At 35.3% G+C, this 9,336-nt stretch overlaps 1 long non-coding RNA gene across 1 annotated transcript; it reads left to right on the forward strand.

The window, feature by feature from the left end:
* The first annotated feature begins 4,456 nt into the window (after window positions 1-4,456).
* On the forward strand, window positions 4,457-8,494 carry LOC132639163 (uncharacterized). The gene is made up of 2 exons (XR_009582088.1): window positions 4,457-5,158; window positions 8,230-8,494. It is a non-coding gene; the product is annotated as an uncharacterized LOC132639163 (long non-coding RNA).
* The last annotated feature ends 842 nt before the right edge of the window (window positions 8,495-9,336 follow it).

The following is a 9,336-nucleotide window of genomic DNA, read 5'->3' on the forward strand; positions in this document are numbered from 1 at the left end:
TTGCAACCCTAGCCGAATTGAGGAGTTAAGGGAAAAAGGTAAGGTTTAATCTTCTTTTTATATGTTATGGATGGTTGTGTACGTTGTAGTATGTAGAAATGAATGAAATTCATGAAATTTGGTGTGTTGGTGCTTGGCCGTGTATATGTAGTGTTGTGGCCGTGTAGGTATCGTGTGGTGTAGAAGAGAATGAATTAATTTTACTTAGTATTTTGGTTGTTGTTGTAATGGATTCTATGATGAAAATGAAAGTTTAATAATTCTAGTTGAAGTTGTAATTGTTGGAGAGTTGTTTTAGAAGCTAATGCGACATTAATATCACTTCTTGTATTTATGGAAAATAATGTTGTTAGTGTGTGAATTATTGGTGTAGTTCATGAATTTGAAAGAAGGAAATGTGTTGTTATTGCTATTGTTGCATTTTGGAGGTTTCGGGTGGAGTGGCATATTGGTTAGATTATGTTGAATATTGTGCGGATTGTTTGAAGTGTTCTTGAGTTTTGTTTGAATGGTTTCGGATTAGTATTTGAGTGTGCGAGCATTGGTGTTAGCTTGATTGTATGTAGTTGAAGTGAATGTAAATGGAATGCCGTCGAATTGTGTAAAAGGGAGTTGCTAATGTTAGAGTGCGTTTTGAATTAATTGTTGATGTTGTTAATATGGTTGTTGGTATTGTTGTTAATGATTTGGCCGAGTTGAATTCTCGGGGTTGTTGAATTTACAGGGGAAATGCTGCCGAAATTTCTGTAGACAAGTACTAGCTTAGGATTGAATTCCTAAGTACTTGTAGCTAACGTTTGGTATTTAATGACGTTATTGTAGATCTTGGGGAGCCCGAGACTTGAGTTGGGATTAGCTTAGGAAGCGGGCAAGGTATGTAAAGCCTAACCTTTCTTTTTTTTGGCATGTCCTAGTTGCAAGTAAGCTATGATACGAGCCTCGGGGTAACTCCATTCATAAGATCCGAGCATGCCGACGATTTTTATTCACTTCTTGATGTTAGTATTCCTAATATAGTCGAACTATGGTCTTTGTGTCTTTTGTATGATTGGATAATAAATATGTGTAAAGAAATTTTATTCCTAAAAGCTTTATGTCGAATAATGTCCGTAACTTTCATAAACGAGCTCGGATCGCTTCGATACGTTCCTAGAGGATCCTAAAGCGAATAATGTTCATAACTTTCTTATACTAACTCGGATTTACTCAAAACGCGTTTATGTTCCTTCAGGTGTCGGTAAGTGTACTGGTCTATCGAGTCTTAAAAATTGATTTATGTGCATATAGTTTCTCACTACTCTGCTCGTGCATGCTGTTATTATATCTTTCGCCGAGTCCCGGGCCAGTTTTGTCATCGTGCGCTCTATGTTATATTCGGCAGTATGATGTGTTACGGTTCCCCGAGTCCCCCACTAGCGGGCCGGGTACCGCTTATATACGGCGTTATGATGTGTTATGGCGTATGATGTGCTGTGATGTTATGATGTGTTTCGGGGTTGTACGGAGATATGAAATCTTCTGGAGTATGATGTGTTGTGGCGCCAGCGTCGGAGTGGCGACCACGTTCCTGAGCCCTATACATGATTTTTATATGCATTATTTGTGTTTTAAAAACAAGCTTTTGGTATGCTGATCTCTGTACTCGTTTTCCATACTTCTTATTTCAGTTATGATCTTGATTATTGTATTTCATGGTTTATATACTCAGTACATATTTCGTACTGACCCCCTTTCTTCGGGGGGCTGCGTTTCATGCCCGCAGGTACAGACGCTCGTTCTGGTAACCCGCCAGCTTAGTACACCTATTCTGCTGTTTTGGAGTGCTCCCTTGTTCTGGAGCCTACATTCTGGTATAGACTCTTCCGTTGTATATATGTATGGATATATTCAGGGGTACGGCGGGGCCCTGTCCCGTCATATGATTCTGTTGTTATTCTTAGAGGCCTGTAGACGTGTATGTGGGTCATGGGTCGTTATTGTTCAGTTATGCCTGTGTGATTTATGTCTTAAGCGGTTCCATTTGCTGTGACAGCCTTATCGGCTTGTGTGTACATATGTATATATATGTTTTTGGGCGAGGTGTTTTACGACAGCCTTGCCGGCTTCTGTGTGATACATTTGTTATATGTGACCGCTTAAGACGACGTCTGGCCTTCGTATCTGGATAAGCCATTTGTATGCCGATTCTGGTAAGTGAGTGTATACGGGTGCCCAGCTTGGGCACTAGTCACGGCCCACGGGTTGGGTCGTGACATATAAGATGCTAGATACAAAGCAATATTGGTTGCTAAGGGATTTTGTCAGAAGGAGGGGATCGACTACAATGAGATTTTCTCACCAGTCGTGAAGCATAGCTCAATTCGTTTGTTGCTAGCTTTGGTTGCCCATTATGACTTAAAGCTTCATCAGTTTGATGTCAAAACTGCATTCTTACATGGTTAACTTAAAGAGGTGATCTTCATAAATCAACCCGAGTGTTTCCTTATTGAAGGAAAAGAAGACTGGGTTTGTCAATTGAAGAAATCTTTGTATGGTTTGAAACAGTCACCACGACAGTGGTACAAGAGATTTGATGCGTTCATGATTACTAAAGGTTTCTCGAGAAGTGCACTTGATAGTTGCGTGTATCACATGATGGTATCTGGTGATTCAAATATTTATTTATTTTTACATGTTGATGATATGCCTATTGGTGCTAATAGTATGATAGAGAAAAATTATTTGAAGAAACTGCTAAGTAAGGAGAAAGATATAAGTGAAGCTAAGAAAATCCTTGGAATGGAGATTCACAGGAAAAACGGTAAGGTACATCTCTCACAGAAAAATTATATTGAGAAGGTAGTTCAGAGGTTTGGCATGAATAAATGTAAACCCTTTACTTTACCGTTAGCACAATATTTCAGACTTTCTTCTTTGATGGCTCCACAATCAAAGAAAGAGGTGGAGTACATGTCAAAAGTTCCTTATTCTAGTGCAGTTGGTAGCATTATATATGCTATGGTTTGCACTCGGCCTGATATCGCTCAAGCAGTGAGTGTGGTAAGTCGATTCATGTCTAATTCGGGTAAAACACATTGGGAAGAAATTAAGTGGATATTGAGATATCTTAAAGGTTCTTCGAATGTTGGTCTAACTTTTTGTAGGATGAGAAATGAAGGCTTCTCGGTCCTTGCTTATGTGGATTCTGATTTTGCAAGTGATCTTAATAGAAGGAGATCAACAACGGGCTATATCTTTACTCTTGCAAGTAGTGCCATAAGTTGGAAGGCAACTCTCTAGTCTATAGTTTCTTTATCCACAACAGAAGTTGAATATGTGGCAGCAGCAGAAGCACTAAAGGAGGCTATTTGTTTGAAAGGTTTCGTATCAGAATTGAGTTGGGTTCAACATGACCCAACTCTAAAATGTGATAGCCAGAGTGTTATTTGTTGACACCTAATTTTGGACCTCCCGTAATTTATTTTAATTACTCAGAGTCATTGGATGATAAACAAAGTGAATCATGCATTTTTAGAGGTCAGAATGATTTTATAAAATTATTTAGGTAAATATTATACCATTATTATTGGGTAAAATAATTTCTATAATATTATAAATCATTTAGGAATTAATGGGTACATTTTGTGACAATTATGAGCTATTTGCTAAATTTAGCCAAAAAGGAAAAGCAATTTAAATAATTATTTGATTGATTAAATTGTCAAAAATCAAAGTAGCAAATATTTTATTCCCTTTAATCCAAGGAATTTGATTAATTAAAATAATTAACCATTTAACCCCTCAATCCTAATTCTGTATAATTAATATGCATTGGCACAATTTGGTAGAATTAATCATAATTATTTCTAGTGTTTAATCATGATAATTAGTTGATTAGTCAATCATGGTCATTATTGCAAATTGAATTTTAATTGTTTAATTGTTTTTGTTATGGCCACAATTGAATTAACCAATTCATGGTTTAAGGAAATTCGGGTCATTTTTGTAAAATTAGCCTCTTAATGGCATTAAGTGAAATAACCGAATTCATTGGCTCAGATTAATTAAGGTCATTGGTGTAATTTAACTTTAATTGGCTAATTAGGCCAAATATGGCCATTATTGAAATAATTATATAGATTTAGATCAGTTAAGGTCATGTTTGCTAAGTTAAGCCCATTTGCATAATTGACCGTATTTTACATTAATTAGTAGGTTAATTACGTCCGGATTTGCTTATAATTAAAATATTATGGTCAATAATTGATACCTCAATTTTATCCATTTATTAAAAATACCCATACTACCCTTTATACGTACATATACACCAAATATACGTATATTGTATACACTATATATAAGTGTGTAAAAGGGGGCCTGTCCATTTCTTCAAAATCCAGACCGAGTCCAGCCCAAATAGGCGTGACCCGGCCCAAGTCTCTTTTTAGATAAGAGGGTAATACCCCCTTTAACATTTTATTTCATGCCAAACACACCACTATACTCTTTTCCCTCCCTTTCCCTTTACCCCCCTAACCCTAGGCGCCGCCCTTTGATCTCTCTCTCTATATCTCATCGCCAAAAATGGAAAAAATTCAGAGGACTCAGACCTCCACCAGATTTTATACGTCCGTTTACATGCAACAATTAATGTGTTCGTCTTTTTACAACCATCTCACCCCAAACACGGTAATACTCCCCTTTATTTTACTTTTTCTTTTAATATTTGAGTCAAAGGCTTGATTTTATGTATTATGTGTGAAATACTCGATTTCTATTGGCCTAAGTGGTCATGGACTAGATCGACCAAATTTGGTCCAGATCTGGCCGGATATTTTGTTCCCCATTAATTCTTGGCCATAGATTCGTGCATTGAATGTAAGAATGAAAAAAGATCCACTTTATACCACATTGTTGGTTTAGTTTTTTTTTTTTTTTTTTTTGAAAATTTTGGGGTTCTATTTATAGAACCCCAACCCTCATCATTTAAAAAAAAAAGGTGGAGAGTCAATAAAGGCTTGAATTTTGAGTCGTTTAGTAAAAAATTTAGACTTAAACATTTTAAGGTTGAATCTTTTAGTTCTAAATTTATTTTTTTGTGTGTTGGTGTGGCTGAGTTTGGGGTTTAGAAGCACCAAGGCTTCAAATTCACTCTTGTTCACGGCTGCACCTAAAAAAGGTAACACTTTAATCTTGTTGCTTATTTTTAGTCATTTTCTGTTTATAGTGCCTTTTCTTTGCTATTAACTGTTTTTGGCTTAATTAGTAGTTGTGTGATTTAGTTTACTGCCTTAGCATATGGTTAAATTTGTTATGAGCTTGAAATGGTTCTTCCTGAACATTATACTTGTGTTAATCACATGCCTAATCTTGTTATAGTTGTTTTATTCAGAGAAGTCAATGGACTAAATATGTGTTTGTTTCAAACAAAATTTCTGGTGGTGCTTTATTAGTAAGGATATTATAAACCTGGATGCTTAGGAATGGTATTTAGACCATGACTCGCCTTTAATAACATGATACATGATAGTGTAGTTTGATAATAATGAATTGGCTGATCTCTTAAGATAACACAGCTTAATCCTGTTTGAATGTGTAAGACTGTTAACAAATTATGATGATTCACTTACGTTGACTTTGGGATCTGTTAGTTGATTGAAGCATGTCATCCTGAAATATTTAACTTGCTTCCTGAGTCAAATATGTTTTGTTTATGTCATATGGGTTACATGAATCTTGAACAAGACAAGTGAGGAGGCATAATTGGACTAGGTAGGTCTTAGTGAGCTTGAGCATGCTTAAATAAGTCCTAAAAACATGATCAAATTGCCTGAAAGGATCTAGATAGGCTCAATTGGATCTGAATAAGCTTAAGTTTGTCTAGTATACATCTGGAATAGCATAGGTAAGGTCTGAGTATAACTTGACTAGTAAACACTAAATGCAAAGGATTAAACAAGTAAGGATATCAGTTGAACTATGTGAGTTTAAAATAGGAAGATGAGGTGGCTCTTATCTCAGATGATCAGGTCTAATCTAAGATGGTGTCTTGATTGTTGAGTGTCCATGTTTAAATGGCTAAAATATGGTCACTATGGAAGAATGAGTGAACCTTAAAGGGATGTTGTCCAGTTCCTGAGGTTGCAGGATGTACAGTTTGGTCTTGTCATGTCTTGTTATACATGGATCATGCTTAAAATGAAAAGAAGAGTTCTGGTAGGTTTTAAAATATACTAGTACACTGAAAGTGTCAATAGGATTTCACCTAAACTAATCAAATAACCTTGAAGAAAGTATTTGGATCTTGAATTTGAAGTCTGTTTGTTTACAGAGTCCTATTCTTGTGCATCTTTCCTGACCTTGATGGTCAAGTGTGTTCAGAACCTGCCTTAACATTGGGAGATGATATTTGGCATTTATCTTGGCTGTGATGAAATAAAATGAAACTAGATACATATACCCAGCTTAACTAGTCTTGAAATACAGTATGCATGCCTATCTAAGCTTTCATGAGCAGAGGAAGCTCAGGATGGTTCAGGGATTGTAGTCTAATAGCAAGTTAACTGAAGTGTCCATCTGCATTAATGTTTGTTAAGTATTTAGTTGGGAATAATTAAATGATAGGATTTTGTATAATCATATGAACTTATGAGCATACTGGAGACCACATGACATATAGGGGAGCCTTTTTAAAGGGTGTCTTGGGAGAGGACTAAGAAGAACCAAGTACCACTTGGTTCATAACACTTTTCCTCCAAATAAGAGGCACCATGGCACTTCTGTAAGCCTATGGGGGTATATGGTTGCTATATAAGTGCATTGTGACCATACAAATTTCATCATTACATCAAAAGGTAAAGAATAAGATCAAAACCTGCTTGTTCAAGTTGTTGTTTTTTTCTCTTTGACTAGAACCAAATGGTGAACTTATAGATGCATAGCTGATTGATTTCATACAAAAATAGCAAAAATAATTGATTAGGTTGAAGTATGGATATTGAGTTTACTTTAGGAAAGTGCCAAATCTCAATCATTTACTCTGTTTAAATACCTTGTGTTATCCCCCCTCTTAAAATTTGGCTAAAATTGGATGTCATAGTTGCTTCTTTCCTCTTTTTTTCATTTCAGCTAATTCTTAGTACATATGTGTCCTGTGTGTCTTTCTGTGCACTGCTTTCATTCTACTAAAACTTGACTGGGATGGAAAGGCCATCCTTATGCTATCTCTGAGTACCTAAAATCTACTTAAATCTTGTTCTGCTTGTGCTATGCTTGTTTGTTCAAACTACATTGTTTTTATATACTTTACATCCTGCATCTGAGTACCTAGACTTAGTTAAATCTTGTTTTTTTTTATGCTGAACCTGTTTGTCTAAATCATAGGCTTTTTTAATATCTTGTGCATCCTGTTCTTGATTGGCATGACAAACTACTTTCCATGGCCTCAGTTAGTTTGTATTTGGTGCATTGTATGAACATGCTTTTCTATTTTTAACATTGCTTAGAATAGTGAAACAGTTAAGGTATTCAGTTAGATCTTCCTGCATTCGGCTATATAAGCTACTAGAAACCCGAGTTTCTGCCAAGCTTGATTACCTGCTTCAGCATTGGCTTAACTAGTTTTGAACCTAAGATAGTCTTAGAGTGGGAGAAATGATCATCATTTACAAAACTGGGAATAAATGTTTAGGTAATTGGTTGAGTCATAGGTTCAAAAACATATTCAAGGCTAGATAGACATAAAAGTATGTGAAGTTATTAAGAAAAGAAGAAGGTATACACGTACACTTGATATACACATTATTTTTGTATATCATAGGCATATTGTGTGTATATGAGTAATCAGGCTAGTCATATATAGGGTATATACATTAAATGAGTAAAAGGGGATGGAAATCCCATTAAGCCTTAATTTTTAACTTAGCTTCATTTTAGAAGATAAATAGGTCTAGCCCAATTCAGATTCAATGAAGGGTAGACTAGATTTCATTAAGTCCAAAAGTAAAAGGAAAAGGGTGACTAGGGTATTTTTCTTTTGTATCCAATCTTGGGCTGCCAAAGCCCAGTAACCTAAAGCGGTATGTACATGTGCATATTTGTTGTCTTATATGTGAGTTATATATATATATATATATATATGTGTGTGTGTGTGTATATACATGTGTGTGATAAGTTCAGCGAATTAATTCTAACCGGGTCCTTTTTCTTTTTCCCTCCTCCATTGCATGGGCCATTCGGGCCATGTCAAAGCCAACCTGTTGGGGCCCAACAGGAAATTCTTTCATATTATCGAGTCCGGCGAAGCCGAAATGGAAGCCAATATATATTAAATTCATAGAAGGCCTAACCACGGGTGAAAATGACCAATTAGGGGCTTGGTACGCCCCTAGCCTACCCTTCTTCTTTTTATTTATTTATTTAAGCTGTTTTTCCTTTTATTTGTGAGGTGTTGTATTGGTATTTGAAATTCCTTGAAAAAACTCATATAAATATATTTGAATCTTTATTGTTTGAACTAACCGTCTTAGGACAACAGTGCTTATGCTGTTTAGTTGACTTTAGGTCCCCAACCGTTTTTCATAAAACCAAATCTAACATAACAATTTTCCCAAAAATAAAATGGGCAACTAATAAAGTCATTTTGAAAGACAAGGATTTTAAGGACACAAGTGTTATTTCTTTTTTTTTTTAACAGGATCAATTTTGAGTCAAGGAATATACACTGTAGTCTTTGGACAAAAATCAAATCTAAGCTAAAATAATTTGGGCCAAGCCCATCGATGAAAAACGAAGGTCTTCTTGGAAAAAAATAAATAAGTGATTTCTGGCCAAGCCCAAAGAAAAATAAAGCTAAGGAAATTTTTTGGTTGAGCTCAGTTGGTCTTCAGAAAAGAATCAGAAAAAATATAAATCTGAGCCAAGCCCAAACTAAAACGCCCCTTTTAAAAACTAAGTCACATTTTTAGGATTTAAAACCCAACTCCAAACTTAATTGTATGTATATACATGTCTATGAACGGTTGATAACAAAACACGTTATTTTATAAGTCAAAATCGTTTAAATAAGTGAAAAACGTTCGTAAATACGAAGTGTTATGTAAGGCCTTCAAACGTATTATGCAGATTGGCCCGAATGAAAGTGTATGATTATAACAAAGTATATACAAACACATGTATCAAAAACTAGAAGATTTTTACACTTTTTTTTTTTTTACGTATAAAGTACATTATCCTTATATATAAAAGGAAACTACTCTTATCCGGATATTATAAGTCCGAACCTAAAATACCCATATATAAGGGGGATATATTCAAAAGAAAAAAAAATTGAAATTAAAGATATGCAATAATGACAGT

The sequence above is a fragment of the Lycium barbarum genome, chromosome 1 (genome assembly GCF_019175385.1).
Source record: "Lycium barbarum isolate Lr01 chromosome 1, ASM1917538v2, whole genome shotgun sequence".
Classification (NCBI taxonomy): Eukaryota; Viridiplantae; Streptophyta; class Magnoliopsida; order Solanales; family Solanaceae; genus Lycium; species Lycium barbarum.